Source organism: Drosophila persimilis, unplaced genomic scaffold (genome assembly GCF_003286085.1).
Source record: "Drosophila persimilis strain 14011-0111.01,24,50 unplaced genomic scaffold, DperRS2 tig00000715-arrow-arrow-pilon, whole genome shotgun sequence".
Classification (NCBI taxonomy): domain Eukaryota; kingdom Metazoa; phylum Arthropoda; class Insecta; order Diptera; family Drosophilidae; genus Drosophila; species Drosophila persimilis.
Window position 1 is genome coordinate 1136987 of NW_020825343.1, and position 19159 is coordinate 1156145.

General features: G+C 46.4%; 1 protein-coding gene across 1 annotated transcript in view; it reads right to left on the bottom strand.

Moving 5' to 3' along the window:
• Positions 1 to 18456, bottom strand: part of LOC6602179 (MOXD1 homolog 2) — a 130320-nt gene extending 111864 nt beyond the window's left edge. Inside the window, exon 1 of the mRNA XM_002027183.2 lies at positions 17613 to 18456. The gene's annotated coding sequence lies outside the window, so the exon portion shown is untranslated. The remainder of the gene's footprint in view (positions 1 to 17612) is intronic.
• Between the last annotated feature and the right edge of the window lie 703 nt (positions 18457 to 19159).

Sequence of the window (19159 nt, forward strand, 5' to 3'; positions counted from 1 at the left end):
CGAACCAACGAAAAAAAAAACTGAGAAAGAAAAAAAAAAGCGAAAAGAAGCGAGTGAAATAAATATGAAAACTTCCCAGAGCCAGGCGTCGGCAGGTCAGACCTGGGCACGGCCATCGGACCGACCAAAAGGAGGAGATTCCAGACTGCCAGCGTGGAAGGGGAGGGTGGGGGGGCGGTCACCCCCAGCAACGAACAGAGCGAGCCGAGCGAGAGCTGGTTGCTATTATATTTATTATTATTTTGCGATTCAAACGAAGTGATATAAATGTGTCACGTTTTGCGAGTTCACACATACTCCGCAGTCCCCCCCCATCCCCCGCTGCACTCCCCCCTCCCCCCAAGCACGCCGCAGCACTCCCTCGCAGAGATCCGCAGATCCACAGGCGGCGGCAGGCAGGCAGGCAGGCAGGTAACAGCAGCAACAACAACAATCAGCTAACACCAACACCAACACCAACGCCTCCTTTTGTTTTCGAGAGACCAGCCAGCCAGCCCCTCCTCACGCTCTGCCTTTTTACTCTGATTTGAATACCCTTTCTAGATAGGGTATCACCGAGTAGAGCCGAAAGCTGTGACGGCACCAGAGCAGGATTCTTCAGCAGGATTTGCAATACAGCAATTTATGCAAGCATAAATGTATCTCAAAGTCCGTATTTAATGTAGAATTATTATTAAATATTAAATACATATATGAGATATATATTATAAGATTAATGGCCAAATCTAGGTGAAAATCAACCAGAAATTCTACCCTTTTCACACTCGTAATCTAAGGCTACCCCTAATCAATAGCTTTCATCTGTTAAGGGTACTCCTTCTTCGGTTTCCCGCACAGAGAGTAGTTTTCTTCTTGTGGCTGTTGCTTTTTGCTTTGTTTGGGTTTTGCTTTTGTTTTCGGTTTCTTTTTAAAGTTTGCGCAACAATTTCGTGAGCGCTGGAAGATGATTTGTGTTTTGGCTCTCTTCTGGCACTGGACCCAAACTGAACTCCGACTCGTGGACTGGAGACTGGGGGACTCTGGGGGACTGGGGGACTGGGGGACTGGAGGACTGGGCCGCTGCATCAGATACACGTCCAGCGGGCGTTGCGACCGGTCGGTCCATCGTTGCATTCGGCATCCCAGAGATAGATCCAGCATCCCGGCCATCCCGGCCATCCAGCCATCCAGCATTGTTCGCCAGCCAAAGTTGGACTTAATTTTGTTGTTTTCTTGCTTTTGCATTGTGTTTGTTGTTGCTGCTGCTGCTGCTGGCTTCTTTGCATTATTCCTGGACGGACATGGACATGGACATGGACCTGGCCTGCCCTGGCCTGGACTCGTACTCGTACTCGTACTCTCTGTGTCTGCTGGTATCAGTTACTGTTGATCAGCATTAGCACCTCTGGTGGAGGCCGCTGCCGCTGCCGCCGCCTCGTGAATTGTTCGTACGTGTTGGTTATGAGGAAAAAGGCATTGTGCATCCATAAGATACATCGTCATGCCACAGTGTGCGAAAATTATGTGCCATCAAAAGAGGGAGGGGGGTATGCTGCAGCTGCTGCCACGGTGGGAGGATGGATGGAGGCCGGGGCAAGGCGGAATGGTGTTGAAGTTCGAAACTTAATTTGAGCCGAGGCATGTGGATTGATCCATGTGTGTGCCACACAACAGACTCCAGCTCCGTCTCCGTCTCCATCTCCATCTCCATCTCCGACTTCGAACTGCATCTAATTTGTGATAATCTGTGGGAAGTACAAGCACAATCCAAAGAATCCGAACTCCAATTGCAATCGGACCGGAGAGCAATTGTGGGAAGAGTTCCCAAGCAGAGCGCTCCGAGATGGAATATAATGGAGCGGCTGCCAGCAGACGACGACGAGGTACATAGGTGTTGATAACCAACTTAATTATGATTATGGTATAATGAAAAGATTGCAACATCTAGTAGTACTGTGGATGCATGGGGCATGGTGGTGTAATGCGGCATTAATTGGAGTCTCCTCAGATTGCCAGATCTTTTTTCATATTCAATCAAACGGTATTCCAGTATTCCTCGCACGTCTGCTATCCTTTATCCTTTGCCAAATTGAACGTTTCGCTTTGAATTCAAATTGAAATTCCACCGAAATGCGTTTAACTAAAAGTCCCCATATGTAAGCCATTATAATTGAGCTTAACCCGGCTTTGTTAGAGCCCCCCCCCTTTGCCCATCCTCCCCCCAAGTTGCCTTGGCAAACAGACAGACAAACCGCAACCCAATCAACTTTGCATCTGCCAACCCAACCCCATCACACTAATTGTATGTCCTGGTTCGGTCCTGGTTCGGTCCTGGTCCTGGCCTGACTTTACCCGAGGCTTACCCCTAAACCGATTTCAGGCCAACCCTTCCTCCCCCCCCACCCTGCCCACCTGCCACTCCCCCCCCTTGCAGAGGAATCCTTAACCCCTTTTTTGGCCCTACCTGTCGCTTGTTTTGTAATGCAAATCTTTTTGCTTTCATCTGCCTGTTATATATCGAAAGCTATTAACCGAAACGAACAAAAAGAAAAAGGGGGTAAAAAAAAAACGGGAGTACCAAGGAAAACTCAAAATTCTATATCCCTCCCCCTGCAGGGAGTGGGGGGGATGTGGATGTGTGTTTGTGTTATTTGCATTTGAATCATTCGTTTGTGCGAAATCAGATTAAATCGCATAATCGAATCTGATGCTACGTATATGTGCGACTATATATATGTATAGAGTCGATGATGACAAAGACCTGGGATGCAGGCGCAGGAGCAACCAATCAGATGGACACGAAAGGCAGCAGAAAAAAAAGAAGAAAAAAATGAAGGAAGCACACAGAAATTTATGTATTGTATAAAAAAAATCAATAGCCAGAGAGGGGGGAGGGGTGGGGGGAGGCATTGAAAATCCTATGCACACACACACGGGACACGTACGAAAACCGTTCTCCAGGATCCACCGAAAAAAAAAAACGAAAGACCTCAAAAAGGTGTGGGGGGGGGGGGGGGGGGGCTGGGAAGGGGGCGGAAACCACAGGAGCAACCAAAAGTTATACCAGACACATGCGGCTGGAAAATACTTTTCAAAGTGGAATCAACAGAGAGTCGAGTACGCAGGGCGGTGGGGCGGCTGGGGAAAAAGGGTTGAGAGGACTGGGGGCGGGACTCTCCTGTTGAATGCCAGGAAGCAAATCTTTTTGTCTCAGCTGATGGCTTGTTGAAAATTCAAATTAACTCGATCATAAAAGCCAAGATGAGACCCGTTTTGAGCCCTCTCTGTGAAGGCACTTGGCGTCCCTGCCCCCCGGCCCCCTGCCCCCTTGCTCACTGGTTCATCCTTCTGCCACTTGGCGCTACATTTTAACTTCAAATTAAGTTTGTGTGCACGTAGCAAACACACCAACAACAACAACAACAACAACAACAACAACAACAACAGAGGGGGGGGGAGGGGGCTGATAGGGGGGTAAACCTTTTTCCTCCTTTGATTTTCTATTTCTTTTTGGCCTGGCTTGCACTTTTTTTTTCCTGTTGGCCCCCTTAAACAGCATTCGGCTTCGAGTGCGACTTCGTCTTCGTCGCTCTGTGAAAATAGTTCGTTAGCCTTTCCAAAATAGAGGAAAAACTACCTCCCACTCATCCAACCCCCCACCCCCCCCTGCTTTTGGCCATTCGAAAAAGGGCAAAAGACTGCTGGCAGTCACTGTGTGTGTCTGTGTCTGTGTGTGGTGATTGGTTTTGAGCGAGAGAAACCCAAATTATTGGCATTTATTTTCTCGTTTTGACTTTGTGCCCCAAACGAAAAACGTCACAACTGAAGCATCTAATGCGCTTACAGGAGTGGAGCCACGAGGGGTCCACAGCGGCCTGGAGAGGGGTAGTGGGGTAGTGGGGGGGCTAGCAATCTTAATGCCGCCTAATTAGCAGCCTGAATGCGCTAAGACTACAAAAGCAGCCCTAGAACCTGCACCAGAGCCAAAGCGAGAAGCTCTCTCTCTCCCTCTCCCTCCCTCTCTTTCTATCTCTCTCTCCAGAGATGGAAACGAAACGAAACGAAAGTTTTTGGCCAAATTGAAAATGCGCAAAATGACTTTGACCAAATCCCCAATCCCCAATCCCCAGTGCCAATTGGCAACCAACCCATCAGGGCAGCAGAAGGGGGGGGGGCTGGGATAATGCTGAATGAGCAGAAAATGGAACAAGGAAAAAGGCGGAAAGGTGGAAAAACTCCATGGGGATAGGAATAGTTTTTGGGCTACGAATCAGCCTTCTGTATGAATCATCTATAAAGCGAGAGAGTCGAGTATTTGGGGGTTTGGCGGGGTCTTTCCCAATAGATCTACAGATCTACTCCTTCAAGCCAGATCTCTTTCATCCTATACCCCCTATATAGTATCTACATGAATTTCCCAATTAACTCCTAGCCCGGATTAACATTAACCCTCCCTGCACCCTATCTCCCTCTTCTCTACCACTCTCTCCCTCTCTCTCTGCCGATAATCCAAAACTGCATTATCCAAAGCCAAATTGAAACGTTCAAATGAACAGAGATCAACATTTATGACATTTCGTTTGTTCAGGGAATCAGCTGCGAAAAAAAACAAAACAAAACAAAACCAAAAACCGAGAGCACTACTTTTGATAGGCCTTGTCAGGCCTTGCCTTGCCCCATGTCAATGCCACACATTATACGCGCTCCGCACTGAAAAACGGCAAAGCAGTGCGGCCCGAATGTGGCAAATCCCATTCCCGAGCACATCCAAAGAAGCATCTACTCATCGCACCCAGCTTAGCAGCTAACCATCTATCCCATCCCATCCCATCGCATCGCATCCCATCCCCTGAGAACATTCTAACCCCTGTGGTCCCCTCAGTGCATGTCCTACCAGGTCCTCAGCTGTTCCTGTTGCTTTGTTGCTCTGTTATTGTGTTGTGCTGTGTGTGTTTTTTTCTCTCTTTTTGTTCAATTTGAATGATTTAACATAAAGCGAAAAGGTAAAACTGAGCACCAAGACACAGGAACACACACACACCCCTCGCAAATCTGGCGCTGCCGCTGCCGCGGCTATTGTTGCTTCTTCGGCCTTATAAGTGCGACTCCTTGCAACACGCGGCGGCCAGCAAAACTTTAACAACCAACGAACGAACGAGCGAACGAAGGAACGAAGGAACGAACGAACGCGCGCAAATAATTTCAATCGTCGTGAATCATGAATAATTCAAAATCATCATTACCAACACCTTTTGAGCCGCGAGAGCTGAGAGCTGAGAGCAGGCAGGAGATCATGGGAAACGGTTCGGACCAAGGGGTACGTGGCACCGGCAGCGGCTGGGGCAGGGGCAGCCGCTGTGGAGTGTTGCCCAAAATGTTCACACTTCCCAGAGGCTGGCAAACTGGCAGCCAAACAACGAACGAACGAAACGGCAACAACTTTTGCTCAATCTGCAGCGGACAATGGGGGAGGCACGCAGCGGCAGCGGCTGTGGCAGCGGCTGGGGCAGGGGCAGGGGCACGGGCACGGGCAGGAACTGAGAGTGAGGAGATGCCGCTCAAGTGCTAAAGTGAGGCGGATTACCAACCCAGCAAAAGCAAAAGCAAAAACCCAAGACCGAAGACCGAGCTGTAGCTCCGAAGCTGAAGCTGTATCTGAAGCTGTAGCCGTGTAGCCACCACCAAAAGCGTTCGTCGACTACTTGTGCAGCACCCAAAAAAAAAACAAAAAAAAAAAAAAAAAAAACAAAAAGGAAAGGAATGCCAGCTAGGCGAAGGCGCTGGCTTAGATGCCCTTACAGAACGATCTGTTCGAGGACAAAAGACTCTTCTGAGAATGGATCGCACATGTGACAACATTTAGTTTTAGGATTTAGTTTTCGGCGTGAGAGCTTGTTCAAGGATAATGGTTTCCAGCGATGATATAGGGGGATCTAATATAAAAGAAAATTTATTAAAACGAGACCCATAAGACACATAAAATACCTAGAATATAACCAAAGGTAAACAAATTTAAAACAAAAAATAGTAATACATATATTTTTTAATTTAAAAATTTAAAATAACCGAAAAATAATTAATGACCATAAATAAATGAAAATAAATATCAACAAAACAAAAATAATTTGAAAAGTAAGAGGATATTAAATAAAAATAAAAATAAAATTAAAAGAAAAATTCTCTAAAGCCGAATAATAATATTTACATATTTATGAAAATTAAATAAATTTTTTAGTGAGTCTGAATGTGGGAAGGAACCTGAATCAGCATGCCAACAGCTGTTAAATTAAATATTTAATAAAATGCCATAAATATTTAATTAAATAATAAAAAAAGGCATAATAAATAATACAATCAAGCTTCTAACTTGAAAACTTTACGGTTCCCTGCCCGAATATTGTATTATTCCAAATTAAATGATGGAAAAATCCGATCTCTTCTCTGAAAGATCGTAATACCCACTAAATAGGGTATAGAAAAACAAAAAAAAAAGACACACACACACACCTCCGCCCCTCTGGCACGCCTTAGTTGAACGTTGTTGTTGTCGCTGTTGTTGCTGTTGTTTCATCGTCTATTGTATTCCATCGTCGAAATATGAGGCACGACTCTGGCATTAAACTTCAAACTAAAAAAAAAACATAAAAACCAAAAAACTAAAAAAAAAAAAACCAATGCTGCAAAATGCCAAAATGCAGCCGTAGAGAGGACTCTGGTGTTGGCCAGGCCAAGAACAATAAAATGAGCGCAACAACAGCGCGAAAGACGGGGAAAAGCACCGTGGAGGAGGGCCAGGGCGAGGGGGAGGAAAGGAAAAGATAAGCAGACGGAGACGGAGACGGAGACGAGCGATGGATGGAGTGAGGATGGGGCTTAGAGGATGGGACAGCGAGCGCTGCTTTTAGCCACTTCAGACGGGACTGAGGCTGGGGCTCCTTGGGATCGGCAAGTGTTGGCCAAGAAATAAAAGTTGCTGACCTTAAGCCAAGTCGTTGGGTCTTTGTCTTTGTCTATGCAGCCCGGAGAAGAGTTTTCCTTCTTCTGTTTCTGTTGCTGTTGCTATTTTTTTGTTGTTGTTCTTGTTGTTGTTGTATTTTTTGTCTTGAAGGATATGAAGCAAATACTAAAAGTTCTTGCTGGCGGCCAGGGGCTGGGACAGGCGTAGGGGCAGGGACAGGGGCTGGTGCTGGTGCTGCAGTGGCAGCTGTTTAATAAGTTCAAGCAATTAAAAGTGTTTCCAAAGGTTGCCCCACAGGAGGAGCAGCTCCGAGCCTGAAAAGAAACTGCTGCTAGTCGTAGACATTGATAGGCGCATAAAAAATTGTGTGGAGTGGTGGCAGGGGCGGGGTCGGTGGTTGCCCAGAGGCAGGTTGTGTTCCCTGGCGTTGGCTTAACGATGTGAGGATCATAAATGCGGCTTAATGATGCCACAACTTTGACTACTTCTTGGCGAGGATCGCTCGAATGGCCTCAGTTTTGTTCAGCCGAAGATCTCTTGTTAAAAGATAACTAAAGCGGGATCCCAGGACCATAAACCGAACTCCATTCAAATTATGTACGTATTTCCTTGCAACTTCACTTTCCCTCAATCAAACCTCAATCTCACAGTCCTTCCAATAAGTATATACCCGCCCGAACAAAATCCCGGACACCAATTTGGGTCGTCATTAAAGTTCCTAAGTTCCCGAAAAAAATAACTTTGCCGCCGCCGCCGCCAAATGCAGGCCATTAAAAGTGCCAAACAAAATAATTTCGAACAAGCAAAAAAACCAAAAAAAAATGTATATAAAAAATGGAAGGAAGGTAAAAAAACGTACACAAAATCAAACATAAAATTAAATTAATGGCCTAAACACTCCATCTCGGCTCGGACCGAAAGTTTCGCACAAACACACACAAAAAAAGAAAAAGAAAAAAACACAAAAAAAAGGTTCAATCCGTGGCATTAAAATTATGGGAAAAAATAAGGGAAATATATTTTCTATGGGCCACTTCGATATTGGATGTTTACGAGGATATTTCCCCGATGTTTGTTTATGGCCAGACTTCGACATATATGGCCAGCTGCTGGTAGGTGGCGGTGGGTGGGGAGGGGCGGAGTAGGGGGTGCCCCCCACCCCCCTTCATTGGAAGATAAACGTTCCATCGCTAATTTGAGTCTTTGTCACGTCTTACCATATGGAAATATTATTTGTAAATACTTTTATGTTCCGTACGTGACCAGGACCAGTACCGAGGGGGGTGCCCGGACACACACATCCCGTGTGGGGGTCATGCGATAGAAGGAGACAGAGAGAGCGAGAGAGTTCAGTATGGAGTTCTCTTTGGGGTTTTTTTTTCGGTTTTTTTCGGTTTTTTGTTTTATTGAGGCGACGAAATCATATAAAGCGCTTCGAGTGGGTGCGGAAGCGCAGAGCTTTCTTTCTTGCGTTTCTGGCGTTTCGTTTCTTTCAGTATGAAAAATGTATATTGCAAATTTAGCAAACGAAAATCCCTCGAATGTCATCGTAAAATTGCCAGACGGCTTAGCGCTCGAGGCGCGGGGCCAACGAACGAACGAACGAATAAATAAAAATTATTTCCAGATGACATATCAACGCGCGGAGTCGAGTCCCGAGTCCCGGGTCCCGGGTCCCTCGGCTGCTGACACCTTAAAACCCAAATGCGCTTATAATACAAAATGTTGCGTGTGCCCACGCCCACCACCACCCCCACCGCAGCCGGCCCCCAGTGCCAGAAATCCTCAGAAATAACCTGGAAATACAAAAAATAAACGAGACCAAAAATAAGAGAGAAGCAAAATCCAGACCGGGACAAATTGAAACGTTGAAGAAATTACAAAACTGTAGAGCCAGAGACTCCATCCAGAAATGGGGCAGAGGTAGGACTCTGAGTCAGAGGCAGTGGCAGTGCCAGTGGCAGTGCCCGTGGCAGAGAGAGAGGCAGGCGAATCGCAACTGTCAGTTGCCTGGGCTCCCCGTCTCAGACGTCAACTTAACGTGAATAATTGTCTAAATCCCAACGACAAACACTTATTGTCCTGGATTAGCAGTGGGGCCTGGGCCTGGGCCTGGGCCTGAGCCAGAGTGATGGAAACGGAAGGAGAGCCAGAGACGAGACCAAAAAAGTGGGAGCTTCGCACCAGAAGCCCAAGGACTGCGTGTTAAAAAATGAGTGGCAAAAACTTTGAGCATTTTTTCTGTAGTTTAAACCGCAGGGTAGCAAATACACAGAGTCGATTGGCTGAGCGTTTAGCTGCAGAGCTGAGGTAACACTAGAACAACATTTACCACTCGTAATCGATTGGTGTTGGCAAGGAAAGGATGTTTCACTTCTAGCCCAAAGGCAGAAATCTAACCGAAACGTTGCTAACGAGCTATCGAGCGTGTCTGCCGTCTTCCTTCTCTCATTCTTTTTCTGTAGATCCGAAAAGTCCCCAACCTTTGGCTAGAGCATCCCCTAGTCGTAACCTTTGCTCCCAGCGCTCCATTCAGCTCTTTCTATTTGCTACGCTTAGGGTTTTCCCCCAGGTGGAAAGCACAGACCAGACTGGTAAGCGTTTTAAATTTAACAAGCAAGTTGGTCGGGATATCAACCAGAAGAAGAGGACCAGGACCAGGACCAGGACGAGGACGAGGATGAGGACAGGGTCCTGCAGACAGGTATATAGTAGAAGAAGAAGAAGTTTCAACGTCATCTCAGTCCTTCCTTTCCTCCTGGCTTTGCTCTGTCTCTGTGTTTGCCTTCTGCATTTCTTTGCGTTCAATTAATTTGCTCGCAATTTGGATAGCAAAAGAGCCCAAGCCCAAGCCCAAGAGCCGGAGCCGGAGCCGGAGCCGGAGCAGAGCTTTCCCTTTGAGACTCCTCCGCAGAAAGAAGAGAAGTGAGCAGGGAAGGAGCACAGATGGAGGCGGGTGGGTATATATATGTACGTATCTCTCAACTCCAAAGACAAAAAGCAAACTTTAAGTAGCAAAAGTAGCAAAAGAAATGAGCCAGAAGTGGGCGTGGGGTGGCAGTGGGTGGGGAGTCCCAATATGTAAAAAGGCATTGTGAAAAAGTTTTTTTCTGCCGCCCACTGGCACCCCTGCTGGGCACACAGAACTTTGGCCAAAAACTATCCGTGAAAACCCCTGTACAAGTCCTGGTGCACCAGGTGGTGGAGCAGCAGAAGGAGCAGCAGGTGAGCGCATTGGCAACTTTTCGATTTCATTGCTGACATGGCAAGTGCCCGTCTCTGGGCTGAGCTGAGCGTGTATTATGGAGGAATCAGCGATTGCACTTGCAGCAGTGCCAGTGCCAGTGCGTGCCTCAAAACAAGAATAAAAACAAACACAAAAACGAAGACGAAGACAGACAGAAAGCCTTTGAGGTTAAATACGTATGGAAAGTGAGGTTATGTGGGCGGAAATTGAGGTTAGACTTGAAGATAAATTATTTGAAATGCAATAAAAAACAAACATTTTCACTTACTTTGTTTTGATTTGTACTCTATACATAATTTAATTGTTGTTTTCCGGTATTTTTTGTATTTTTGTGTGGTATTTTTAATGAATAAGCAAGATGAATCTTAAAAAATCCCAGAAAACCGCACTTTTTTTTAGGAGAACACAAATATAGAAATATATAAAAGATCCCTTAGGATCAGTCCTCCAAAGTCCTCCAAACTGATCCGTAATCACAGATCAAAATTGGGTGAATGTTAGATACAATTAATGTTTGTTTTTAGGATCAAGAACAAGTTCTCACCCTTCGTGGAACGGGCTTCATTCATGCTTCATTAACTCTTCACCCGAAATTTCTTAATTAAAAACGAGTCCTTGCCCCTGGATCTGCATCTGTATCTGGATCCGAATCTGGATATGGTGCGCTCCAATCCAAAGCCAAACAAACCGAATTCGTTTACAATTGCCAGTTGGCTGGTTAGGATTACTTTCAGATTGTGTTTACCTCTCTCTAACAAGCAGCCAGGAGGCTGTCCAGAGGGTAACCCCAAAGCGTGACGCGGCCCAGGCCCAGGCCCAAAAACCGGTTATCCGAGAGAGAGAGTTAGTTTTTCCCTTGAAGGACGACTGATATATGGTCCCTCACACACACACGCGCACGCATACACACACCACATAACCCTCGCTCTATGCAAATCTCGTGAGCAGAGAAAGGGACAAAGTTTTAACACACCGTGTGCCAGGGCTCGGACAAAAAGGATATACGAGATGATATATATGCAAATGCTATTTGAGAGGGTCGCTCCTGGTCGGAATAGGGACTGTGGGCCGAGTCTGAGGCGACAAGTTTTGTTGCCTGCTGCTGGTAATGTCCTTCAAGGCCTACTACGCACCGAGGAGCAGGGTCTCTGAGCTTTTAAAACTTTCTGGCCAGAGCGGGCAGCGGCGGGAGGCGGCGGGAGGCTGTAAGCACAACGAATTTCAATTAATAGCCAAAGACAGACAGACACCACTCTGAGCAGCGGCCGGGAAAGAGAGAGAGAGAGAGAGAGAGCCAGCCCAGCCATTTCCTGCCACTGTCCTTTGCACCCCGGCTGCTTCCTGTTGCCTGCTGCCTGCCGCTTGCCGCTTGCTGCCGGCTGACACTAAGCCCAAAGGCTACAATCAGCTCAGCTGTGTCGTGCCATGGCCTGGTCCTGTGCCTGTGCCTGTGCCAGTGCCTGTGCCTTCGCCTGGGCCATGGACCACCAAGTTCACTAGACAATTTATTTTTGCTTTCGATTTTCCAAGCTGTCAGTTTACGCTTAAATGCGCACAGTTCAATTTAAAATGGGTAGCCCAGGACCCAGCAAATGCACAAGGATACGCCCCTCTACGCCGTCGGACCCGACCCTCAGAATCAGAATCAGAGCCACAGCCAGAGCCAGAGCCCAAGCTAGAGCTAGAGCTAGAGCCTCTCAGCAGCAGAGAGTATCTGTATCTGTGGCAGACTGCCGCCTCTCACCTCTCACCTCCTCTCTCTCTTTGTCTCTGTCTGCCACTGCCACTGCCTCTGCCTCTGCCTGCAGTTGGATTGCACAAAACTGGGTTAAGAGGTTGTTATCCTTATGCCGTGTTTTTGAAAATAGGCAACCAACTTCGTTGCTCTACTCCGCTTTTCCCAGCCGCCAGCCCAGCCTCTTTCCCGCTCTGATGCGCTCTATGCTGTGCGCTTCGGTGTCGGCCTCTGTTTCTGATGCCTTTGCCTCATATCCGTTGCAGACACACGAAACTGTGTCCTGGCTGCCAAACCACAGAGGGAACGCACAAACACACACACAGCGAAATCAGAGAGGGAGACAGAGAGAGAGGAGAGGAGAGGAGCGCCCTGCTGATGATCATCATCATGATGATGAGGAGGATGCCGCTTGGGTGATGATGATGATGAAATTATGAGCGCAAAAGCATTTGCATTCATTATGGATGGAATTTTTTCCATTCCTTCAGTTGTTGGGTTGCTCTAGAAATTAAACTAACGCCGCCGCTCGTTAGTCGGAGGAGCAGCAGCAGCAGCGGCAGCGGCAGCTCCAGGATATGCAGGAGGCGATGCAACGGCTTAAATGCAATGCCACAAAGCGTTAATGGATTCTTTAGCAATTTTTTTATATTATTTACACTTGGTAATGGGATGCGTACGAGTGGTTCTGTCTGGAGTGTTGTGTTTGCTGAAGCCAGAGGCAGACCCAGAGGCAGTGCCAGAGCCAGAGCCAGAGCCAGAGCTGCGCCCGAGTAGGGGCACTCAAGGCATTAAGGGTATTAATGAGCAATTCAAGAATGAATTCAAGATTTGTAGAGATATTTAATGTTCATAGGAGAACAAACCATTGTAGAACTCACATTTGACAGAGTCTCTCTAAGATCCCTCTCCGATCGGAATGTCTCTTCATCTGTCGCCTACTAGACGACACTTTTTTTGTATTGAGGGGGGGGGAGGGGGAGGTGGATCTGAACAGAGGACATGAAATGAACCATTTATAACTTTATTATCGCCTGGCCATTGTGGTATAAGGTCCTTTTTGTGTGCGTGTGTGCCCGTCTGTTAAATGCATTCAAATTCTAATTTGCGTGGCAACTTTTTGCAGGATGCTGAAGGACCCGGGCCACTTTTTTCTTTATTCTTGCTTGTGCTAAATGATTACACTTAACTAGATTTGCATATATTTAAACATTTCCTTGTACGCACGTGTGCGGCACGGGCACGGCACTCCGCTCTGTGTGTGTCCGTGGCTCTGTCTGTGTCTGTGTCCCGACTGTGTCCCCTGTGCACAAAAGGATTATTAAGGAGCTTCATATGTAAATGAAAACCAAATGCACACGACGTTCAGCACGAGACAAGGACTCTGCCAGAGGGAAGGAGAAGCAGCGAGAGACACAGAAGGATAACCTGGAAGCCACAGTTTGGCAAACACAGGCGGGACCAGGAGCAGGAGCCGGAGCAGGAGCACCAGCCCGAGACCGTGCCCCCCCGTGCAGCAGCAGCAGAAACAGAGCCATGCCAGAGTCAGAGTCGGACTCAGCGACGGCGACGGCGCCGGAGACAGAGACTCAGACAATGTTTGGCCTGGACTGGGGATACCCGGAGAAGAGGCGCTGCTACCTAGAGAGAAAGTAGGTGAAAGCCAGAGGCGGGCACGGAAAAGCCAAATGGAGCCCGCACCCGTTCGCTCGCTCGCTCGCTCGCTCGCTCGTTCGTTGGCCCGTAATTTATGCTTAAGATAAAGTCCTTGAATAAATACATGGAAAATCCTTTGAAATTGAAATTAAATACGAATATCATCTTTTTTTTTATACATATCAGAGGCAGAGGCAGAGGCAGAGAAAGAGACCGTCAGAGGCGGAGAAGGTGAAGAGAATTGCAGACAAAAGGCGAACGGGAAATGAAATTAACATTTGAGTGCGCTTTCCGAAAATTAAACGAGACGACTCCGAGAGTATCCGAAAGGATCGTTGGGGGTCCCCCCCACCATGCCCCCATGCCACACACAGGAGTCCAGGAGTACCGGAGTATTTATTTATTGAAGCTTCTGGTTCGTCTCTGTTCTTGGGGGTTTTTGTTGGATATGTGTGGAGGCATCTTATTTAGCATTTTTGGAATTCTATCTGTATCTCTTCCCCTCTCCAGTGTGTGTGTGTGTGTGCCTCTCTGTCTGATGGAAAATAATCCTCATAGATTGTGTGGCAAAACATTTTTCTTAGCCATTTGCCATATGAAATTAATTTTACAGTCAGCAGCCACAGAGACAGAGACAGAGACAGAGCATCCTCCTGCCACATGGCTGCTTTTGTGTGTGGTGCAAATAACCAGAGAAACAATTTGATGGGAAATTTATCTATGGGGCCATGCATTGTGGCTACCTCTTCCGTAATCATTTCAGATGCTTATTCAAAGAAAAATATCTCTTCTAGCCTCCCAAATGCCGTCACTTTAAGGATAACTATTGTATCTGCAGCTTTTGGGTACTTTTCACAGATCCCTCTCCCAACTGGCACATTTTCAACAATCTGGATATTTAAAATGTATTGCAAGGAAAAGCACATCCATCCCCGGCATCGTTTTAACAGATCCAAATTGTGGGGCTGCAACATTTTTGCAAATTATGTTCCGTTTCGGTACTTTTTGGCCCTTTGCGATTCTCGATTCCCGATTCTCTATCGTTGCGTGTAGCATTACCAGAATTACATATTAACAATCCTTTTGTGTTTGGTTTGGTATTGGAAATCTGCTTTTCGTTTTCATTAAAATTAATAATAATTTTACCTGGGATATTGCATTTCCACAGCCGAAAAATTCCCATTGTAGAGGCGCTCTCTCTCTCTCTCTCTCTCTCTCTCTCTTTCTCTTTCATTCGCACTCTCTGGCCAATTGGCTCATATAAATTGCATTGGATTTTTGCTTTTATTATTGGAGGAAAACAACAAGCCCAGTACGAATAATTCCATGCTGCCTGACTGACCGCCTGCTGCCTGCCTGCTGGCTGCTGGCTGCTGTGGGACTGCTGGACTTTTGTTATTGCATTTTGAATTTGCGGTAAAAGGGGGAGGCGCCTGCCGCCCCTGCACCGCCTCTGGCTTTGGTTTAGGAAAGCAAAGCACAAAAATTAATTATGAAACATTGTTGTTGGAGAATTGTGTAAATATCTGTATGTATGTATCAATGGAAATGCAATCTAAACTGCAAGTGGTGGAGGAGCAGTGGAGCACTGGAGCGGTGGAGCGGTAGAGCGGTGGAATGGCATTTGAAAGTGATTTTTCAATCAATGCAAATAATTTACAAACATTTCATATGTTGAAATGTTGAAATATTTCAATAAGAATTATCATACATACTCGTATCTCTGGGCCGCAAAAGCCCCATCCCCCATCCCCCACTCACCCACTCACCCCTGATATAATGTTTTTGAAAATTTCACTTTTCCTCTGGCATTCTCTGGCATTTACAGCAACTAAATTGGAATGGGAATATGCATATCATAGATACATCATGGGATTTTTAGCACGATTTTGTTACCTATTTCTAACGCTCTCAGAACCCATCGAAATGGTCCTTAAAAATGTGCAATATGAGTGGCCAGCGGTGAGCGGCGAGAGGCGAGAGGCGAGCGACGAGTGGGGAGCGGAGCAGTATAGAGGGGGGCTAGTGGGACTAGGACTGGGACTGGGGGGTGCCATAGGCTATATAAATTTCAATCTATCATTTATTTAAGTCCTAGGCCAGCATCAAGGGGGCCAGGGGGGGCCAGTGGGGGCCAGTGGGGGACTGTCTCTCATTGCCATAAATCCCCATCAGAGATACGCGTATATTTATTTACTGCAGCTCACACAGATACAAAAGCACACACACACATACACACAGGACATCGCAGGGCGACAAAAATTGTAGCCGAAAAATAAAATATATCTCCTGCTACTGGTCCTGCTCCTGCTCCAGCTCCAGCTCCTGTTCGTGCCTCGTGCTGCCGCCTGACGCCTCCTTTTTTTCATATTTTATTTGTTCTTTATTTGTGCTTTTCCCGCCGTTTTTTTCTAGTTTTATTTTCTTTCTCGTTTGTTCTGTTGTTCATTTTTTCTGTGTAAATATTTTGGAAAATGCGTTTTCTTTTGTATCTTTTATACACACCGCTGCCCCGCTGCCCCGCTGCCACATCTATCTATAGCTTGCAATAAAAAAGGATTTCTTCGTTTTTTGGTCGATTCCGCCCCCGTCCCCGCCCCACAGCCTCCGTTTGCTTGCCAATTTTTATGGTTAAAATATTTGCGTTGCTCTCCTGTTAAAATATTTATGACAGGCGCGAGGGAGAGTAAAATATTTCAATATAATAGTGGTAGAGGAAAATGGAAATTTCTTGAATGTTTTTGTTGTAATTAAACAAAAAATTCAATTGAAAGGAGGCGGTGGGTGGGGGAAGCGTTGGAAAAGCAGAGGAGAAACCCAGAGGAAAAGACGAAATTGTAAGTAGTCCAAATGAATTTTATTGCGGTTCATTAGCCTTCGAATGGAATCGAATGTAATCGAATCGATTCGAATCAATCAATTGCGGCATTCAATTGCCGGCCAGGAAAGGAGATCGAAATTAGATCATAGGCAGGCGAAATAGGGGTAGAAAACATATGCATAAGGAAAGCGAATGGCGAGGGATAGGGAAAGATCATATAGGGGTGCATCAAGAAAGGAGGGAATGGGCACACAAATATTATTAGCTAGCAAAAGATCATATAGGGGTGACACATGCAACCCTTCTTACCCCTCCCGAATCTATTGTGCATTTCTGTGAGGGGCTCTATCGGGGCGGGTTCCTTTCTTCAACTTTTCGCCACAATATCCCCCAACAAAACTTTTAATTACTGTTGCTCTGGCGCTGGGTCTCTGGCTCTCCGGCTATTCCAATTAAGCTATCATATTCTTGTCTCGGAAAACTTGCCCCGAATCAAAACTTGAGGCACAGCAGAGCTCAGCACAGACACTCTGCCCCCACAACTCAGAACTGGGTTAACAAATATGTTCAATTCGGTGCGGTTCCTGCAACAAAAACTTTATCTTAACAATTTCCATATTCCGTAAGTTGAAATTTCGGGTGCACGGAAGAGTGTGCAACTTTTCTGTGGCACCTGCAGCAATTTTTCCCGCTTTTAGTGGCAGGAATTTTTCTCATTTTCCTTTGTGGCAAAACTGCACGAAAATGCAAAACGGCGCAAAAAGATAGACGAAGGAAGGAAGGAAATTCTGATTGAATGGCATTCCATTGAAGTTGATGGATGCATTAAGAGAGAGAGAGAGAGAGAGAGAGAGGTTGCATCTCCTCCGCTGCCTCCCCACCTTCTAGCTGCCGATAGTATCTTCAAGGGAGAGGGAGAGAGCGAGAGAACCAAGCTTTGTGGTAACCAAAAACACACACTACACACACACACACACACACACAAGACAAAGATGGGGAGAGACCATCAAGAAAGCGATGGTCGGAGCGGGGGGGAGGGGCGCCATGCAACCTGCATGTGCAGGGAAGGGCACATATCTGTATAATGGATTGCACTTAACATGCCACACACAGCAACCGCAAGTGCCGCCACAGGATCCCTGCACACACACATGCAGACACACTAACCTCCTTCTCCTCACCAAAGTACAGGTAATACATCATTTACAGAACTTACCTGGATAATGGAGCTGCTTTCGGGAGATGGAGTTGTAGCTGAATCTGGAGCTATATCGGTAACGCTCGGCGGCGACTATCGTCTGATCTAAAAATCGCACGTGAAGTCCCTTTGTTAGGGCTTACGTTTATCCACACTCCTACACACGATGTTCGTCCAATTGTACGAGTATTTGCATAGGACTGAAATTTAAATTGCGGCACACATTACGTGTCCTTACACACACACAACCGCACAACCGCACAACCGCACACACAAACACTGAGGCACTGAGACACTGAGACTCTCTCCGCAACGTAAGCTGTAAAGCGTAACCGTAATACGGCAGGCGTCTCGCAGGGTCCACTCAAAAAAAATTGTTGTTTTCCGGTTGCAAAAGCCGGCTCGTCTCCAACGGAGAGAGAAAGAGCAGCGCCTGGAATTCTACGTGTGTTTTGATTTAATACGTAAATTATTTTCCGGCATTTGCTGGGTCTTAACTGTTATTCGGAGCTGTTTTAGGGACCGCGCTGTGGCTGTGCGACCGGATTTGCATATGAATGCCCTTTGCTGTGAAACCGCGTTTTATGATTATAATGTTTCATTTACATATTTCGGATGGTTCCGCTGTTTCACTGTACTGAACTGTTTTTTATTTTTTGTTTTTTTGTGCACACATTTAATGCTGAACTGCTGTACTGTTTCACTGTTGTAATCTGATGTTTCAATGTACTGTACTGTATTTCACGTGACTGTTTTCAAAGCACTTTCGATGCTAAAACTCGCTTTATATTCGCATATTTTTCCGTAATGTTTGGCTCTTGCTCTGAGAAGCAAATCGCTGAGTTTTTTCATCCGCTGCGCACAACCACTCGCTGGGAAATTTCGAAAATAACTGGATTCGCTTTCGTCGCCACCTGGCGAGGTCGCCTCGGTCACAAACAGAGCCAGCGAAAGAGAGGGAAACATTTGTTTACCACGGTTAACAGAGCGAGGCAGAGAGAGGGAGAGAGAATGATCGCTGTTGCTCATGCTCAAAGAGCCGCGTGCGCTTCTGTTAACATAATTCAATTTGGCTGTACTTAAGCAATTACAGAGGCCATCAAAATAGCCAGAGAGCGAGTGAGAGCGGACAGACGGCGAGAGGAAGGGAGAGAGAATGGTTAGCAGTGGCAACGGCAGCCACAGGGCTTTCCCCAGCAGCACAGCAGGTGCAGGGCCCTGTTAGTGGTCGTCAATTGAAATGCCAGACCGAATGGGGGGAGTGGAGCCCATTTAAAAGGTTCAAATGCCATGCACGTAGGCTAATTATGACAATGTTAACAGAATTTTTGTGCCGCAAATAATGCAAATTAACATGGGACACAGGAAGCCCAGCGCTTCTTTATTAAAGGGGGAGTGCCCGCGCTTGAGCTTTTATTAATGATAGTTTTTCGGTGCTCATTTAACATTCAAGATATGAAAGGTCATTCAGGAAATGAGGCATGGGCTGCGAGGAATATTTGAATACATAATGGAGACATCAAGCGTTACTCAACCTTAACCATCCATAACACTCAAGTTCGGTT